The sequence below is a fragment of the Meleagris gallopavo genome, chromosome Z (genome assembly GCF_905368555.1).
Source record: "Meleagris gallopavo chromosome Z, MGAL_WU_HG_1.1, whole genome shotgun sequence".
In the NCBI taxonomy this organism is placed as follows: domain Eukaryota; kingdom Metazoa; phylum Chordata; class Aves; order Galliformes; family Phasianidae; genus Meleagris; species Meleagris gallopavo.
This window is the reverse complement of record NC_139435.1, coordinates 2,272,203-2,292,184: the sequence shown is the minus strand read 5'-3', so window position 1 is coordinate 2,292,184 and position 19,982 is coordinate 2,272,203. Positions and strand designations below refer to the sequence as shown.

General features: G+C 42.5%; 1 protein-coding gene across 4 annotated transcripts in view; it reads left to right on the top strand.

The window, feature by feature from the left end:
* Nucleotides 1–7,093: 7,093 nt before the first annotated feature.
* Nucleotides 7,094–19,982, top strand: part of ARK2N (arkadia (RNF111) N-terminal like PKA signaling regulator 2N) — a 44,573-nt gene continuing 31,684 nt past the window's right edge. The window contains exons 1-3 of one of the 4 annotated variants that reach the window (XM_085212928.1): nucleotides 7,101–7,259; nucleotides 8,794–8,916; nucleotides 18,519–18,602. The gene's annotated coding sequence lies outside the window, so the exon portion shown is untranslated. Of the gene's footprint in view, nucleotides 7,260–8,793; nucleotides 8,917–11,462; nucleotides 11,663–18,518; nucleotides 18,603–19,982 lie in introns of all 4 variants that reach the window. The other 3 variants (XM_085212929.1, XM_085212930.1, XM_085212927.1) reach the window with 3 other exon arrangements.

Here is a 19,982-nt window from a genome sequence, read left to right as displayed (position 1 = left end):
ACTTTCCAAACTCATCATTACATAAACTACTAACGTCATATTACAGTTTTACCTCCTCCTCTCCAGAGGCTTCCAGTGCTAACACTGGGATTTCGGGTTTCTTAGATCTCTGCAGAGGCTATTCTCACTTCCAGAGCCCTACCCTCTCCAACTCCCCCTTTGCAAGTAATGCTGATTACAGCAGCAGTCTCCATCTGCAGCTCACTCTCTCACACCAAGCTCTGCTTGCGGGGGAATGGTGCTGGGGAATTGCTCTCATGCCAGCTCAGATAAACTCACTTTCTCTTTAACCTTTTTTCCTTTGTACATTATTCCACTATTCGTACCCTCATTACACTTCCGCATACCCTCAGTTCTACTTCTGTATACCATCAACAATTACCCTTTCTTATACCATCAAAACAATTTGTCCCATTCCTTTCAAAATCCACAAATCAAACCTTAGTGTTCTTCAACTTCCACAAACACCCAGCACTTGGTCTCTCATGATTAAGTACTCAATTATAAAATCAGTCCCATTATTCCATTTATGTTCCTAGTTTCTTATTTAATATTCTCCCTGACTCACCAGCAATGTTTCTCCAGTGAGCCAAAATACACCCCAGGGGGGTCTTCTCGGTATCACTTTAGACGCCCTCAGTTCCATAACAGCCTCATACACGACATAACATAACACTTTCATGACATAAACATTTAACAATCACAAAGACAGTGACAATAATCAGTACAATTTATCCTCAGGATCTTTCCTCTATCTGCCTCCCTCCAGAGCCCAACCTTCCCTCTGTATTCATTTCCCACACTTGCATAGCTGCCCACCTCCTTCTCCAATAAACAACATATCGATGATAACATCATTTCCATCCATGAGTAGAAATTAGGCCCTAGAAATTGACCTAATTGTTCTGCTACACTTACAGGATTCTCAATTAAGAAATTATTCTTGAAACAACTGCTAACTTTTCTTCTAGTAAAAACAGCAGGCATTAGCATACCCTGTTTCCCTTTGACCTAAGGAGACTGCCCTAAGAGGATAAAGTGAAGTATTGGTAAGGTTAGTGTTAGAGAAAGGAAAACTCTCCAGGTCCTATTCACACTGCTCCAACTCGCTCGGTAATCGAGAGTGCATCCTCTCTCCAGGCCCTGCACAGATCAGCAGCACAGCCACTCCCCTTCTCTGGTGAGGTCACTGCCGCTTGCATTGCTTTAGAAATTGAAGGGGGCAAAGTGATCTAAGGGATCCCATTTATGATCCTTCTGTTTCTCTTTCCTTTTTCTTTTGAACTTCAACCCCTTCTTGTGAGGAACTTTTTACTTCTTGCACCCATTAAGCGACATAAGCCAATTCTGTTTCAGAAAAAGGAGTCTTACTGTTTACATATAAATACAAAGTCTGACAGGTCCAATTTTCATCAGACCCCTATTTTGGTCAAAATAATGATTTTCCCTGTAGTGGCTCTCTAGGCTATATCTGTATACAGTATTTATATATATTTTCCCTGTTCTTTGTCCCTACTTTTGGGGTTGGTTTTCCAATTTTGAAGCCTTTCTCCCAAGGGGCTATCTCTAGGCATGATTCCTTTTTCCCCTGCTCTCAGGAACTCCTATTACCCATCCCTCCAGAATGCTACCGTGAACTCCCCAGCTCACAGGTCACCACACCTTGATTCTCGGATTTTTGGGCCCGATCCCTCAGGAGGATCTGATCCTATCTCTCGGATTAATAGGGGTGTTCTGTTGGCACTTCATCAAGTGCACAGGGTACCGTACACCAGCAGCTCCCTCCCGAGACTCTTCCTTTCACCAACACAGCCGCTTCGTCCGTCCCTGGCCGTGCCCTTCGTGGGACAACAGAACCACAGGTGGGGACTTCCACACCTGCTCATTATTTTGCGGATATCTGCTTGTCCTTCCTTCCACAAAGATAAGCTCGGGAGAAAGACGGGGAGTATCTTGGTGCCTGCATGTCACGTCCCAGCCTTCTCACGGAGTGGGACAGTGCGGCCTTGTGTAGAGGCCTAACTTCTTTGATGTTTGCTAAATCTGTTCTTCTTTTGCTGGGAGTTTCTTATCCTAACAGAACAACTCTACAATATGTTTTCTAATCCCTAACACACTGTACTCGCATTGTTTGGAAAATTTAACAACTATTGCAGTTTTGCAAGCAAGAATTATTCACATAATTCAATAATAATGTTTCTAAAACATACCGCTAACATATAGTATTTTACTTTTTAGATCAGCTATTTCTAAGGATAAGTTACAGAATACAAATGCATTGTGTTCTTCTTCTTCAAACCAATTGCTCTTTCTAATATCAAATGCAGAAACAACATTCCATTCCCACAATTCACATGCCAAAAAAACACAGTAGTTGAAGCAAAGTGATAGAGAAATACCAAAAAATACCAAACCATAAGGCAGAATTAAGGGTATTGAGCTGAAATGTGTAGGTGTTTACTCAAAATGCATTGGATCAAAAGACGTATGTGAAATCTCTTGGCTATATATTTTGTCTAGTCCATTTTACGTAAATATTCTACTTGTTGCAAATGGTTCAGGTTGCTTTTCAAGCTTCCTTTGGCTGAAAGGGTTCAAAACGTTCTTCATTCACCTCAGTCCTTTAGTAAATGCAGAATAATAATATGGAGTTATCATAGAATTGATAGAATCACCATGTTTGGAAAAGAGCTCCAAGATCCATTCCAACTATCTACCTACCACCAGTATTTCCCCACTAAGCCACGTCCCTTAGTACCACATCTGGAGCTTTCCTGAACACCTCCATGGACCTCCTTGGGCAGCTGTGCCAGCACCTCTCCGCTCTTTCAGACAGGAAATTTCTCCTAAGATCCAACCTGAACCTCCTTGGCACAACTTGAGGCCACGGTTGAACTGAGAGCTGAATACATTTAAAAATCTTAAAACAGTTTCAAGATATATTTGAAGAGGAAGTTGGCTGTATGCTGTACTGTCTGGATTAAAACAGTTCAGATATTCTCTCAATACACAATTCCATTTTGGGAACTTCTAAACAAAATCATGATATGCCAGCATGCTTGTAAATATACTCAAGTGGGTTTTTTGATTGTTTGTTTTGTTTCTTAATCATATACAGTACCAAGTAGGACTGGGAAGGATCTTTTACTTCTGAGCTCTTTGAGTTTTTAAATAACAGGGCAGCACTGAAACAATATTAATTCTGGTCTGCATAGCCTTGCACACTGCAGGAAATCCTTCAGCTTTGTCTCTGAGTCTGCAGTTGCTGTCAGTAACTTCAAGTGGCTTTAAAAACATTTTACATTTTGGTATACACTAACTTCATTTCAGTAATTCTGTACCAGGCTGGGAGGATCCCTCTTTCTCCAATTCAGAAATATTTCTCCTGAAAAAAAAAAAAAATAAAATAATAATAATAATAATAATAAAACAACCAAGTGAGTAAGCAGAGGCTTTACCAATAAGTGTGTGTTTAAAGTCAAACCTGCAGTTCCTTCTCTCTTAGCTGAGTAGCACCTGTGTGGTAGGACACAGCACTGCCTCCATCTGCCTTGAAGTAATTCAGTATTACATTATCCTTACTCAATCATGTAATCTCCAGTAAAAATTAATCAACAAAAATAACAAAAAACCCATAACACAATCCATTCCAAAACCAAGAGCTAACTTAATAAATGCTTCCTCTAACCCCATGCTAGTTGCGCCCTTAATTCTAATTAAGCAGCGTGGCACAGTTGCTTAATTAGACAATACTGGCTGGCAAATCCAGCAGCAAGGAACGTTTCTCTTTCTTCCTTCTCTGGGAGCTGGGGACTGTAGCTGGAGGATGGGTTTAACTCTGTGGGGATCTGTGGGGCATTGCCACTATCTTGCTGGTATCCTGGATGCTTTTCCTATGGTCCCAGTTCTGCACGCACAGGTAGAACAGGGGAGATAGCACAACACTGTGAGGAAGCAGGAGTGCAGTAAGGGGATGGCTTGGATGGTTAACAGCATTACTGTTGTGATTTCAGATGCTTGCAGCACACAGCTGAGCTTGGAAAATGGGTGTTTCTCAAATGCTACTTGGGAGTGGAAGATGGATGGTTAGTAATGTGGTCAGAAGACACAGACCAGGGAGAGAGAGTGTGTTCCCTCTGATAAATGAGAAGGAATAACTGGCTTCAACAGGCATGGAGAAGGCTGAGGCACTCGACAAGTTCTTTGCCTCAGTCTTCACTTGCCATTAGGTCATTTGAAGACGTGGGGAACTATAATCTTGTGACCCTCACCTCTGTACCTGGGAAGATCATGGAGCAGATTCCCCTGGAAGTTATGTTAAGGCACTTGAGGAATGAGCAAGTGACATAAGACAGCCAGCACAGCTTCACCAAGGGCAGATCTTGCCTGACTCTTCTGGTGGCCTTCTGTGATGGAGTGACAGCACTAGTGGACAAAGGAAGGGTGGCTGATATTGCCTACCTGGACTTGTAGAAGGCCTTTGACATGGTCTCACATCACATCCTTACCTCTAAGTTGAAGAGATATGGGTTTGAAGGGTGTACTATTTGGTGGAAAAGGAATTGGCTGGGCAGTTGCAACCAGACTGTTGTGGTCAATGGCTCTGTGCCCGGGTGGAGGCAGTGACAAGTGGTATCCTGTAGGGTTCTGGTGCTCTTCAACATTTTTATCAATGACACAGATGACAGAACTGAGTGTGTCCTCAGTGGTTTACTGATGGCACCAAGCTGAGTGGTGCACTGAAACAACAGAAGGAAGGGATGTGATCCAGAGGGACTGGACAGGCTGGAGAAGTGGACCCGTAGGAACCTAATGAGGTTCAACAAGGCCGAGGGCAAGATGTTGCACTTGGGACAGGGAAATCCCACAAATGCTTACAAACTGGGAGAAGAACTCCCTGAGAACAGCCCTGTGGAGGTGGACTCGGGGGTTCTGTGGGCAAAAAAATGGATTGTTAAGTCTGGAGAAGACAATGGGGAGACATCACTGCTGCCTTTCCTTACTTAAGGAAATATAAGCAGAAGGGGGACCAACTTTTTTCATAGGCAGATAGTGATAGGATAAGGGCCAGTGGCTTTAAACCAGAATAGGGGAGGTCTAGTTCAGATGTTAGAAAGAAATTCTTTCATCAGAGGGTGGTGTGGGTACCCCATCCATGGAGTTGCTCAAGGCCAGGTTGGATGGGGCTTTGAGCAGTCTGATCCAAACCAGCCCACAGTAGGGGGGTTGGAATTAGATGATCTTTAATATCCCTTCCAAACTAAACCATTCTGTGATTCTATGATCATACAGCATGCTTGCAGATGCTGCCAGTGAACCCAAGGGGAATGGGCTCTTGAAAAGCCATTCTCTCAGTCTGGAGATGGAGGGAAACTTTTGACCTGAGGTAGAGATATGAGCAAATACAGAGAAATTTTGCTCTGCCTGCACAACCCAATGAAGGAAAAAACCTGGTAACATTTATTCGCAACAGCTGCCTTGCAGCCAGCTTTTACTTTGACGTGGGAGCACAGTTCAGGGTCACTCTCACTGTTTTCTAGACACTGTCTCAAACAAGCACTGAGCTAATTTCCTCCAATTGTCTTCGGGGAAGCATAAGTGCTGCAAAGGTGATGCCACTGTCCCCTGGAAGCTCAAGCTGCACCTCCAAACCCTTTTATACCTAAAGAACCTTCTGTGCTTCCCAGGTGTTCATTTCTAGAGCTGTCCCACAGAGATTCACAGCTCTCGGCCATGGCAGATGAGTTCTTATCACTTCCTCGTGGAGATAACTAGCGCTGAAATAATTTCACTCTTAGCAGATGCAGTCTAAAAGTGATAAGGCAGAGCCAAGGGAGATGCTTGTCCATACTCCTTAAATTCCTCGAGACAGCACTAGTACTCAGTTTTCTTCTTCCTCTCCTAATCTGTCAGCCCATTCTCTCTGAAAATTCAAAATCTTCCCCCCGGTGTTTCTCCTAATCTCGCATTTAAAGTCTCAAGCAATAAAGCTTTCACCACTTTCCTTAGGGAGACAATTTTCCAGCCTACAGTTCTCTGTTCAAAAGCTTTCCATTCTGATTCTCAGCTTAAACATGCCCTGTCTTAATTTTACCCCATTAAAATCATTACTGTATCTCCAGTTTTCTCCCTTCATGCCATTTACTTCATTCAAATATTTACAGATCACTAATGTGTCTCTGCTTAGTTTACTAATTATACTGTACCTATTACATTCAGAATCTGTATGTTGTTTTTGTTTTTTTTTCCCTCTTCCCTTTTGTAATGCCTCCAGGCTGCCGATTCCTTCGGCTGCAGCTCTTCGAGCTCTTTTCCTCTATCACTCCTCTTGCAAACACGAGGCAGATGCTTACCGCCCTCGCCTGCCTTGTTATGCCTTTTTGTACACCATCCAAATCTGCATTGCCTGTTCCTTGATGTGCTGTCCTAACACGTGTGCAACAACATACGGGTGTCATAGAGTCTTGACTCTGAAGTGCATCCTTTCCTTTAGAGGGAGGTTCTGGACCTTACCAGAGCACTGCTGGGTTCTGAAGGTCGTTTTTATGTTGGTGGTTGGGCACGGCTTCAAAATTTGAAGCGGATCTGGGTCGGAGCCGCCAGCAGCAACGCCTGGGTCTTGCTCCCTCTGCTACCTGCACTACCAATGCTGGACGTGCCCATGAGGTTAAGCAGAATTCATAGCTCGATCATCAGATCGTTGGATGGTTTGAGTGGGAAGGGACCCTTAAAGTCCATCAGGTCCCACTCCCTGCAGTGCACAGGGACACCCGCAGCTCCAGCAATGCTCAGAGCCCATCCAGCCTGACCTTGAGTGCCACTAATTCTCGTTAGGTACTAAAGGCATTTTCCCAAGTTCACGGGTGGGATTTGGGAGACGGAGAGGCACACACACATGCATTCACGGAGTTTTGAAGGGAGTTCCAAACCACTGCTGTACCACAGCAGCCAGCGCAGTGCAGCAAGACACCGCTGTTTCCCTCCCGCAGCACGACGGACGGACTGACGGACGGAGGGTCAGTCCTCCAGCCCGCCGCTCGCCTCTCTCCGCCACAGGGGAGGCGCTGTCGGACGCGGCCGCTCTACGCGTCGCTCGACTGCTCCGGCGGCGGAAGTGACGTCGCGTAGAAGAGCCCCGCGGCCTCCGCTGACATATTCTCTGGCGTCGGGGGAGCGGCGGAGACCCGGCTCCTCTCGACCGCCCATGCTCCAGCTGCTCCCTCCCGGGGGGGAGGCCAAGAGGGGCCTTCGCCATTCAGGTGAGTCGAACCGACTCGGCTTGGGCTCTCCCGCCCTTCCGGGGCCGTGCCGCTTGGAGCCGTTACCGTTAGCCGGCGGCGGGTCCCGGTCTCGTTCCCCTTCACCCTGAGGAGGAGGAGGGAAACGGGATCCGCAGGTGAGGGCTGTGAAGAGCGGGGCCTCTCGTCACGGACCGCCCGGGTACGGCCGGAGCTCCGCGCGGCCTCGCACGGCGAACCGAAGCGAAGCCCGGCTGGGGTTTGCCCGAACCGAACCGCAGTGCTTCGGCTGCGGGCCGAGGGGGGGAAACTTTGATACGCTGGTGTTTGCTCTTACGTGGGAGAAAGTTCAGCTGGTTCGTTGCTTATCTTGCCTTTCGTTTCGTAGGGCTTAAGGGGCTGCAGGTGGGGTTCCGAGCAAGGAGAATCTGAAGCTCAGCTGTGCTGCCTGCTCCTGTTTGAATGAGCAAAAAGGCAGACTGCACGGACTGCTGATAGCTGGGCTATGTCTGCTCGGTTTCAGGCTTGTAACTTTGCGCTGATAATTGCAATCAGGCAAATTGAATGGTATGCTATCAGGTATTGAATGGCTGCTTGGTGGAAGGTTGGTCCTTCTTTTAGTTGGGAGAGTGGAGGTGGTAATGAGAGCCCCACCATGGTTCAGGCATCAAGCTATGAACACATCTTGGTTTATTAATTGTGGAGCTGGGCTACTTGTGTTGGCGTCTGTTAGCATCTTTGTGCAGGCATAATTGCAGCAACTGAGTTAGAGGAGGTCCTGATTGTAACTACTCCCATACTTACAAAGTATACTTATATATAAACTACCTCACTGCATTTGGAGGGGCTGTAACAATCAGAGAATGGCCAGGGTTGGGAAGGACCTCAAAGATCATGAAGTTCCAACCCCCCTGCCACATGCAGGGCCACCAGCCTCCACATTTATCTCCACGTTTAATATCAGCTCACGCTGCTCAGGGCCCCATCCAACCTGACCTTGAACATCTCCAGAGATGTGGCGTCCACAGCCTCTCTGGGCAGCTGTTCCAGCACCTCACCACTCTCTCTGTAAAGAACTTGTATATAGAGGTGCTGTGTGTAGGTATAAGTCCTGATTTCTTGTTTTTGCTGGCTGTAATTCTGGCTTTTAAAGAAATGAATGAGCAGTAAATCTCCAAACCCTTAATCATTTTTTAAGTAATCATCTCTTTAAAAATGTCAGTTTTCTTCCTGAACAACCCGCACTCCAAATAGACTGTAAGTCCTCTCAGGTACTTCTCAAGCATGCTACCGGTTAGTTCTGTTCCTAGGCATGTGCTAAGGTATTCCTATTTTTCTAGGAAAGATTTTAAAGTGCAGACAATATTATTTCTTGCCCAAAAACGGCAGACAAACTTTTACATTCAGATGTTTGTTTTGAAGTGCTTTATGTTGCTTAAATCTATCAATAATTTCACACTTGATCAATTGTAAGGTACTTAAAACAGGGGATGGTGCTCGGTTGAAGTGTTCATCCTGCCTCAGTTAATATCTGTAATTGCTCTTTCTCTTATAGGAGAGCTGACGTCAGGCAGTTCCAGCCGTGCAGCTTCTCAGGGAAACACTGCCTTTGTGGAGTGAACGAGTTTGTAGCAGCCTGCAAGGACAACAGTGAGTTTATGTGGAGTTCAAATCACAGGTAAACATGCTGTACAAAAGCAGTGAAATGAAGCGCTGTGAACTCATTTACCTATGAGCAGTAGTTCTCCAGCAGTTCTCTGAGTATTTCACATGCCTAATGATCTAGAGGAGCTTGGTGCTGGTTAAAGAACTCCAGTGAGGATGGTGATGTGCTACTAATCAATGCTGCTTTCTGGGGGTACCAGTAATAGTAGTGTTTTGTCTGGGTGACTGTATGGGTGAGGGAAGGTAGTGCACGAACATAGGCAGATAGTATTTATGCTCAACTATGAGGATAACACTTCTGATTCATTTTTAAGCACTTACATTTTTAATTATAACTTGTTGACTATTTCTGTTTGCTGGTGGGCTAGCATATAGGCATCACAAAAAATTGCAATGAGAAATTCCTTAGAAATCAGGAAGAGGAAAGGACTGTGGTCTTGCACATTCAAGAACATGATCCGTATCTTAGTACGGCCTGGCCCTCTATGTTTGCACTTGATAAGTGCACAAAGGCTGCCTGCTTGATGAAATCTGAAGGGCACAAACAAGTTGGGAAATGATTGGAGGCATTAAACTGGGTACTGGGGAAAGGGGAAGGAATCTGAAGACAACCACAAGGCAGTTGAGAGTGGCGTACATGCAGTGGTAACCACACATGCAAACCAAGCTCTGCTCTAACTGATAAAAGGGAGATAGGAAGGATGTTGGTGTGTGTTTGATAAATGGTCAGATCATGCTGGCAGGTGGCAGTGTGAAGGAGGTGTGGGATTAATGAGGTAAGGTAAGACTAGATGGACAAAGTGTAGATACAGAGTATCAGGAGGGGCTTTGAACTCTGAGCATTTGGGAAATAAGTTGATCAGTACAGAAAGAGAAATAATTGCTTCTTTGTCCTGATGCCCATCTCCTTTATAGGTATTTACCTTTAAAGAGCAAGTTTTCCCACCTTGCCTTGGAGTCTATAACTAGTTTTGTTCACTTGCTTCACTATCTCTTGTATATTATCTCATCAACACTGTTCCACTGAAAATGCATGTGCCGTGCAGGACCCAGGAGGTTATTACCAATCTCACTTAAACATCTGTTAGTGAGGTGTGAGCTTCCACACACCCTGCTGAAGTGACTCCTGAGTGCATGAGCATTTGGAGCTGCCTGCCATTACGGTTTAACCTGGCAAGCAGCTCAGCACTGCACAGCCACGTACTCACCTCCCCTCTTTCCCACAGGAACAAAGGAGAGAATCGGGGGGGAAAAAAGGTAGAATTCATAGGCTGAGCTACGAACTATTTACAAAGAGAGAAAAGAAAGGGAGAGATAACAGTAATAAATATGTTGACACCATAGGTGATGCTCAGAGCAATTGCTCACCACCTGCAGACTGATGCCCAGAGTCCCTGAGAAGCAGCAGCCCCCCCTGCCCAACTCCCCACTGTTTTCCTTTTTTTGTCACATGTTGCCATGCAGTGTAGAAGACCCCTTTGGCCTGTTTAGGTCAGTGTGCCCTGGTTCTGCTCCCTCCCAGCTCCTTGTGCCCCCCAGCCCCACAGCTGGCAGGACAGTATTAGAAGCTGAGAAACTGAGATGTCCTTGGCTGTGTGCAGCACTGCCCAGTGACTGCTAAAACATCCATATGTTATCAGCGTTGGTTTTCTCCTAAAGCCAAAACATAGCATCATGTCAGACACTGTGAAGGGTGGAAAAATTACTGTCCCAACTGAAACAAGGACATCTGATTACACTCTGGCCAGACTGTTACCACTAAAAGCATCTAAGAGTGAGAACTTTTCAAATAAGTTGTTTCAAGCAACCTATGTTTCACTTTCTGTAACGTCTGTTTGTGTCGATGGTACTTTTAGACAGAACTGGATCAGTGATCAGTTTATGTGCATTTGACTAGATGACTTACAAAACTGTAAACATTGACAGAAACAGCAGAAGACTTAATAACATATTTACCAGATCAGAGAGAAAGATTTAAGCAGCATAGTTGCAAGCACTTCAGAAGAGACACTTGGAAAGAAGTTCTGAAACTTGATAAGTTTTTACTGACCTGAACATGCTTGAGTAGCAGCAGGGAACCAAAAGTGAAACAGCAGTGGGAGAGAGGGACTGGGAAAGAACTCTGTGCTCTACATGCTGCTGTGTTGTTTGCTTGTCTTGTTTCCTTGTGTGCAGGACAGTAAGGAAACTAACTGTCTCACTGTTTTTCAGTGCACAAATTGAAGCTCAGCAGCTAACGAATGGTTGTGCCCTTAACATAGCTGAGCTGCTGTGACACTGGAATCTGCTGCAACAAAAATTGCTGCATTTGACTCTCCAATTTGAGATCTAGAAAATAACTTCTACAAATGGGCAATTCTGGTGGTAAAGGAAACTGAAAGACGTCAATAAAAATGTGGACATAGCATAAGTATTAGCCTCTGCAGCTGCTTTATCATAAATCCATCTCTGAACTAGACTGGAATGACTGATGGAGTGGCACTCAGTTATTGTTACGAGTTAAAAATTAAATTTGTAGTTGATTGCTTGTTCACACTTGTTTGTGTTCCCTCCTCACAGATCTGATCAACATGAGTAGAGTCGGTGCAGTATAGCAGTTTCTCCACGGATGTGACTTTGTTGCTGCAGCTCAGGCACATGTTGATTACTCATTCAGAACTGAAATGAGATGCAGCTCAGCACTGAGGTGTTGCTGTTACACCATTGCAGATGCATTAATGAAAGCACAGAGAGGTCAAGTAACGTGCCATGGTCGTGTGGTGAGTCAGCTTTAGATTCACTGTGGTCCAATATAGTACCCATTTTTAAGAGGGTATTTAGTTTTTTATCAGTTTTACCACTTAATCTGTCTCTTGAATATTCAGGATAAAATTTAATTAGAAAAATACTGAACAGGCTCTAGTCTTGTGACAGTCATCTTCAGTAACAGCTAAAAGCTGTTAGTGCTCAATCTGAGAGCTTTTAAATCATAAGAACAGGTGGACACTTCAATTAACTCCAAGTATTTAAGACTCAAGCCTGTATTTTTGCTTCCATATACCTAGATTTTACCTCTGACTTTGCAGTACAACTTCTGCAATGTCCTGCAGGATGCTTTTGGGCTTTTGTAAGCAGGCAGAGACTGACAATGGTTGGACAGTGTTCTTGCTGCTTTTCTTCTGTAACATCTTGTTTCCTTGTGCTTGGTTATTAGTCTTTCAAGACTATTTTGGAGAAAGCAGATTTCACTTTCATTCATCTCAAATGAGCAGAATCCAAGTGATTCACAGTAACAGAGCTCAGAATAACTAAACGCCAGACTTTGTCATATCAGTTGTCTGTGAAATGTTGTGGCTTCCACCATATCAGTAATTTGTTTTTCATTGAGAACCTTACATTTTTCATGGCAATGGTTGGCACTGCATGATCCAAATAATATTGTCTAACTCGGTGAAGTGAAACGAAGGAAGTTAACGTGAAGCCTATGGTTAGGATAGTACGTGCTGTGCTCTTTTGCTTTCTAATCAACTGGTAATCTCCTGATTCCTCCATTTATTTTCCCACTTCTTGTTCTCTGGGTATGCCAGCTCTTGATATGGAGAGGGATCTAAGTCTGCTGGCACAAGCAGAGTTTTTGGGAAGAAGTGGTGATGACAGGGTCAGGGAGTTGCCTATTAATTCCACATACTCTGATTGAAAGACAGTGTACGATAAGATATTGTTTTTGTTTTTTAGGAAACATTCCTTTGAGGAGGTAAGATGGAAGAAATTCTGATAGCCTGAGACCTCATTTTGTTCAACAAGATGTCTTTTGAAAATGTAGTTATCATTATGGGAAAGAATGGGCCTGTGCCCATAAGCTGAATGGCTGATAAATGCAGTTTGTGCTGTCAATAGCTGTGGTTTTCACAGAGCTTGTAATGTCTTTTGATTAACACTGTGTAGGGACTGTGAGGAGCTGAAACAGGCAAGCATTTCTCTAAGCATTATTTTTGAAAAGCCAGTGAAATGAAGTTTTACTTTACATGATTTCAGTTACTGGCATTAATAAGTGATCTCAAAGGTAATTTACACATTTGGATCCCAGGCCATGCTTTATGTACAGGTTATTTCAGCCTACTGTCACAAGAGAAAATCCAGAACTTGTTGAACAGTGCAAAATTAAGTCAAAGAACTCTAGAGAGTATCATGCGAGGGTTTTTAATTTTGGTGGGATTATGCAGCTATAGAACTCACACAATTTAGAAGTTGGTTTGATAACAGGCACTTGATTTCTCCTTTTTGTGCTACAAGATGATACTTTTTCTACTTTTTAACATCTGTAGTGAATTTCGCTGTTCTTGTGGAATTCATAAAGCTCCAGCAGTAAGATTTTGTTGGACATAATACATCAGACTTAATGGTCTTTCTTCCTTCTACCTCTCCTTTTGCTAGAAAATTTGTACGTATATATCATTTACATATCTTCTACTGATAATTATTCTATTCTTAAGAAAGCTCTCCCAGCTGTTCTTAAAGGAACAATAATGCAACAAATTATTTTAGGATGCGTAGTGCTTTTAATTAAGAGTACATGGGGATTTTTTCTATTAATATCTGCACAGTACCAACAACTACCATCTAGGTTTTTAGGGTTGTTTTTTTTTTTAACTCTTTCTATAATAGGTAACTCGGTGTTCTCTTAGATTTAACTCTTGAAGTCAAATATATGCAAAGCCTTCTGTATGTTTACCAGTCTTTCTGTTGCTCTTTCAAAGTGGGGGGCCAGATTTCTTGAGGTGTGCTGACTAGGAGTAAATGTAAGAAGTATCTGATAGTGACAGCAGTGTTAAAGACATCATTTATAATGCACTTGGAACTGGCTCTTGACACAGTTGGTTGTGTTTTAGAAATATCCAGACTAACTTTTGATCATTTTTTAGAATGAACCTGAGGTACTTTGCATCAACTTCTTCATCTGCTGTTTGTCAAAGGCTTGTTCTGAATTAACCCTCTCTGCACTGTCCTTTTTCCTTACCATGCTTTTTTCTCCTTCAGGTACATGTCATGCCACAGTCTGTCACTAATTCTGCCTGCATCCACAGACATCTGTGGTCGCTTTGTCCTGTGAGGATTCCTTTTTTGTTGTTTTGTTGGAACAATTCCTTAGGAAACCTCGAATAGGGTGCAGTGCATTGGGTTTTGTAAAGATGCACACTAAAAGGTTGGCTGTCATTCTGCATGTGGTCTTGAGTTGGGTCCAGCAGCACAGGTGAGTTTTTTCTAGTAAGAAGCCAGCAGGTTGTTTGCACTGGAGCTGTATCTGCTGCTTACTGATTAGTAAGGTTATGACAGACAAGTGTCACGAGCATTTCATTCAGCAGAGCAGACTAGGCATGTAGAGACTGCATTACACATCTGCTAGACAACAAAATCAAATTTTATGTCTTCTTATTGGTCAAAAAAATGATCAAAGCTTTGGTGCCAGGAACAGCCCAGCAGCAGCTGATGGTTACTGATGCTGAAATTTCATAATTTGAAGGCAACATGCATTACCTTTAGGGTATTTAAGGTTTTTTTTTTCGCTAGTATTTCTGTTACAATTTCACATTCAGCATTTAGATCTTGTACAACTAGCTTAAATTTAATTAGCAAACAAGCATTAGTAGCTTGTGAGTGTGAAAATGACCTGAGGGCTAGTTTTGGCTTGTAGATTCTTTCCAGACTTTGTGTAGAACTAGGCCTATCAGCTAATTTCTCTTCTTCAGTTGGCCAGACCATAAAATAGTTACGTTGCTGCCAGATATGACAGGAAGATACTGTGTTTTTGCCTAAAGCAAAACTGCTACTGAATGATGGTTTTTGAAGCTTTAAAATACCCCAAGGCTGATTTGTTTTTTTTTTCTATGCCAGCATGTAAAACAGGCTGATTGTGAAGTACTTGCTTAATATTTCTTTGCTAACTCAGCTTTGTTATAAACAAGTGGCTGTCATAAACTCGTGCAATGTCTAGTTTGATGACTTTCTCTGGATGACTTTATTATGAGATGCCACAGACAAAGGGATCACCAACATCAGCTAGAGGAGTAGTGCAAGACTGTGCAGAGGTGCAGATCTAGCATAAGGTAGGCAGGCAGTCCTGTGCCAGGAAAGGAAAAGTTGCAAATAATTGCCAAGCAGCACTTCTCTATTTAAAGTGTCTGTGCTCCTGATATCAAGAACTGACGGGTTATGATTTGCTAGGCCCAGTGCCTGGTCTAGTGCTCCCCTCATTCTAGATCTGTCAGTGCTGTCTGTTGTGTTCAGCTGCTCACTTAGCTCTCCTGAGCTGTGCTTCTCAGGCCTTAGTCTTCTGTAATGTGCAGAGCTTCCTTCTAGGGAGCAGGGTTACAGAAGAGGACCAGCAGTGGGCAGTTCTGCTTCGTTTCAGTGGCAGCAGACAGCCAGAGGGATTGAAGGACTCGTGAAACTGCAACCTGTGACCCATACCAGTCATTGCTGCTTCGAATTTTCCAAATAGCAGTAGGGTACAGAGTGTTCGTTTGTGCCTGCCTAGGATAGATCTGCTTTAACTTTCCTGGAGACAGCAGTGAAATGACTAGTAGTACATCAAAGCTGCACTGTTGTTGTCCTGATGTGTTTGAAGCTACTAGCAGATAACAAAGTGTGTGGTCACTTTCTGCATATAACAGAAAAATGTTCAGAATAGAAAGCAAATCTCCACTCTGGCGATCAGGATTAATTTAAGTGTTAGCATTGTTCCCAAACAACTTAATATGTGATACTTCTGGGAGCATTATTTTGACCACAGTAGAACAATAGGCCAACATTTCCGGTTGATCTGTTTAACAGGCTATTTTAGTCTCTTTGTATAAAATGGCATGAATCAATGGAGGAAGCACAGCATGCATTTATCTTGAGTAACAGAAGTAGGTAGGTAAAATGAGGTTTTGTTAAACTGCAATTCCTAGGAGGAGATGGTGCATCTGTATGGCTATCCTTAGTAGGTTGGTCATGTGCAAGAAATGTAGCTAGCCCAGCACTGATTTCTTCAACTAGTTTTATTGAAAGAATCGTGATAATCCATAAATTTATCTCCCAAATTTTTTAGGAACAGGGTAGGAAAAATTATGCCTCTGGCTACTAATGGAATGTAGAGTGCTGGGGACTTTAAATCACTGTGCTCTCAAGAAAAGCAGCTACACTTTGAGACGGAAATGATATTTCAGAAGATTAAATGCAACCTCTGTGCCCTTGTCTATGTGCTAATTAATTTATTTTCACAAGCACTGTGATTTTGTGGAATTCCAGGGCAGCTGGTGTATGTTTCTGGAAGCCTGTGTGTCAGCTGGTAAACTACCTCTACTGGTAGCTACATTTTGTTTGGAAGAGGCAGAACATGTGCATTAAAATTGCAATGTGTAGACCTGTATTTAAATGTAAAAACTTGTTTCTTGTTAATGATGAAAAAAATGTTGCTTTTCAGGGTTGCTAAGGATGCTTCTGAAACCTTTGCTTTAATACATATACTTGTAGTTTCTCTTCTGTCTTGTATAATTTATATATCCAGCCTGCTGAACACTCAGTCGGAGCAGCCTATTTTTAACCTTGGTTTGTTTATGCAAAACCAGTTGAAAGAGTATTAGTTTAATCCTTTCTTCTTTTGTTTCACACCTCAATTCTCTTAGCATGTCTATTGCAAAGGGTCTTATTCTTTAGGATTGCTACCAGGCCTGATTTGTGAATCATCTGATAAAGAGCCAACTCCACTCCCAGAAATGTGCCTTAGGTAGAATTGTATGCTGGTGAGTCAGCTTCAGGGCAGCATTTTCAAAGGATCACTATATAAATTACACAGTATCCATGTGGGGGTGGCTTAGTGTTATGAGAAATCTGCTCGAGAGCATCGTGCACACATCCATACAGAGCTGAGTCAATTGGCTTCAATCAGATCGAGAACTGCTTGTACTTCTGTTAAGTGCAAAGGTATGTGCAAGAAAATCAAAGACATCTTGTAAGAATGGTACAGTATCCCACAGGAGGAGAAGGAATACAAAAGACTTCCTCCTTTGTCATGATGCAAAATAGTTTTTTTTTCAATAGCAGTCTAATTATTTGATTAATTTTAATATTAAGGAAGCAAATTGGAGTAGAAAAGAAGGCATCTTAAACACATAGGTATACCCAGAAAAGTTTAGGCAAATACTGAGAAGCAGCCAGTCAGTCGTGCACCACATCTTCAGAATCATGTGGTTCTCACCCCGAGAATCTGCTGTTTGCCAGAATTGTCCCTTTTTGTCTTATGAGGTGGAACTGAATGTTATGGCTAACTCCTCAGTATCCAGGCCATGTGCTATGTCTGTCCTTTCTCTCTCCCTTTCCCTTAGACGCAGAATCCATCAAGTGCTTGGTTCAGTTCTTGCTCTTGCCAGACTGTTTATCTTATAACAAAAAAAAAAAAAGAAAAAGAAAATAGAAATTGGAAGAAAAATCCACTATTTTATGAAATAATATAGGACTAAGTATCATAATTTGTCCGTGACTCTTTTACATCTTATTCCATCCATGCTCAGTTGCTTTCGGTAAACATGAGATAATCCACTGGTGATGGAAATAATTGTTTGTGTGAATATGAGTCACTGTATTCTTCAGTTCCATATAAATAGAAAAATATTTAGATTTAAGTGAAGACATTGGTATCTGTGACATTGGAACTGCAAGATACATTTCGTCTGGATGACCTCCGTAGCTCTGTATTCTAAACAAGTAGCTCCTCTGCAGCTTGATTTCTTGTTTATGTAGTCACAATCCATACTTTATATAATCTTAGGTGAAAGTATAGGTAGTTTCTCATTTTTCAAATTATAACTTGTAGTGAATGACTTGTGGGGTGAGGAAGTGGATTCCAATTTTCTTTTTCTGTCAGTGCTAAAATGGTAGTAACAGACAAAGATTTGCTGGATATATTTTAATATAAAAATGCTAGGACATAAGAGTGGTCACAAGCAAGGAAAAGTGGTCTTTGAGGTGTGACTGGGCATGGTGGTAGTTAAACTAGGTTCCTTTCCCATAAAAGGTTGGAGCTGGTGATCTTTTGAGGTTCTTTCTAGTCTGGGCTGTTCTGTGAAATGTGTCAGTAGTAAACTAAACTGGCTTTTAAGAGAAAGCTGTTGTAAGGAACTCAGTTCTTCTGAGGTAAGAGTCTGTCCTACCCACAGCTAGTGAGGGTGAGAGGTGATTTGCACTTTGTGTGTGTTGGACATTCTTTATCGTGAATCAGTTAAATAGCATCTAAAAAGGTGATGTACAATTAAAGTGAAGCTACTCTGATGTGTATTAAGTATGTCAGGCCTCATCGTGTTCTTCGGTGAAACTAATTTCCTAATAGCATGACAGTTCCAAAAAACATTTATTTTGCTGAGAACAGAACAAGCAGAAATCCCGTGAAGGATGTGTACATGTCCAGTTATTGACTGATGAAAGCATGCATACCCTCCTTGATAGCACTGTGTGTGTATTAGTGTTTATTAATAGCATGAATTTTACAACGGTTGTTCTCAGAATTATTGTTATTCAGGACCTACTACCTGTAAGTTTACATTTCATTTTCTGCTTTTTAATCCATTTTTCTTTTTGTCTTCAAAAATCTCTTCTCAGATGAAACAGTCCTGTGAAAGAAACTCTTCAGTAGCACCTCCTGTGCCTAGTTTGAGCTGAAGGTGTGAGGGGAGCAAGCAGCAGGTAGCTTTCCATCAGATTTGTTTTTATCTGAAGGGATAATTTGTTCCTTGCCCTCCATTCTCTGGTCTTACTGCCAGCTCTGGCAGAACATTTTTTGTTTTCTCGTTTGGTTTTCTTCTAGCTTAGTGAAGTGAATTTACCCAAGAAACAGCAAGCCCGCTTTGGTGCAAAGGAGGGAACAGGACTGCTCAGTTGTGAGTAGGGGGTAAAAATAGATCTGGACTGGTGGCACTGAGCTGTTAGATTGGGTGGGCTGTCTGCTGAGCTGACCTTTGGAATCCTTCTGGCTTTCTTCACAGAAGCACATTTTTCTAAGAGTGCAGATTATGTGCCTTTACAAATGGCTCTGTGGTTTAAAAGTGTCTCCCATGTAAAGCTGTGGGTAGATATTTAAAGGGTTCTGCATACTGGTACTTTGTATGGTTAAAAAGTAAAATATAGCACAGAAGTTCTTATAGAATTGCTGTGTTGTTTTTTTTTTTTTTGTATCTGTATCAAAAAAAGGAGGATGACATTTCTTAGCAATGTCTAATTAAGTATCCATCTGTGTCTGTAAGCATCACAGCTTTAATTGTTTTTTTCAATGCTATATTCTCCTTTCAGAAAGAAACTGATCTTTCTCTAATTCTATCTTGAAATCACCTTTTTTTTCATGCTATTACTAGAAAAAAAGAGGCAAGAAAGACCAGGACTTTCTTAGTATTCCTCTTTATGATCCATGTATTTCTCAATCAGAACTAAGTCAGGGTGTTTTTTTTTTTTTTTTGATTTGTTGCTTTCCTTGGCATAGATATGTTATTACCCCCACTGTCTGCATTCTTTCCTACAGCAAAAATCTGAGTCACAACAGACCCTCTTCCCTTGAGGTAAATATGGAGTACTTTTTTTTATATACACACTAATGCTACAATTACTGCAGATATCACATAAACTGGTAGGACTTACTGAGTCCATGGCATCTGGAGCCACAGAGAAAGCTGATGGTTGTCACTGATATCTCTACCACCTATGAAACCTCCTGCTGTCTAGGAGAGATTCCTAATGACTGGAGAAAAGCAGACATTGTCCCAAGGGCTAGGAGAAAGATCTGGTCAGCATCACCTCAGTGTGAGGAAAATCACAGTGCAGGTTCTCCTGGAGGCCATATTCACAAGCATGTGAGGGATGCAGAGGTGGTCAAAAAACAGCTGTCATTGATTTGTGAATGGCAACTCTTCTGGGCTGAGATCAGTGACTGTGTGGGCAGTGGACATGCATTGCTCTTGACTTCAGCAAGACCTTTGCTGTTATTGTGTATACTGTTGTGATCACATCAGTGAGACACAGACTGTTCCTAACAACCTGGACAACGGGATGAGGTGCATTCATTGAGTTTGTGGA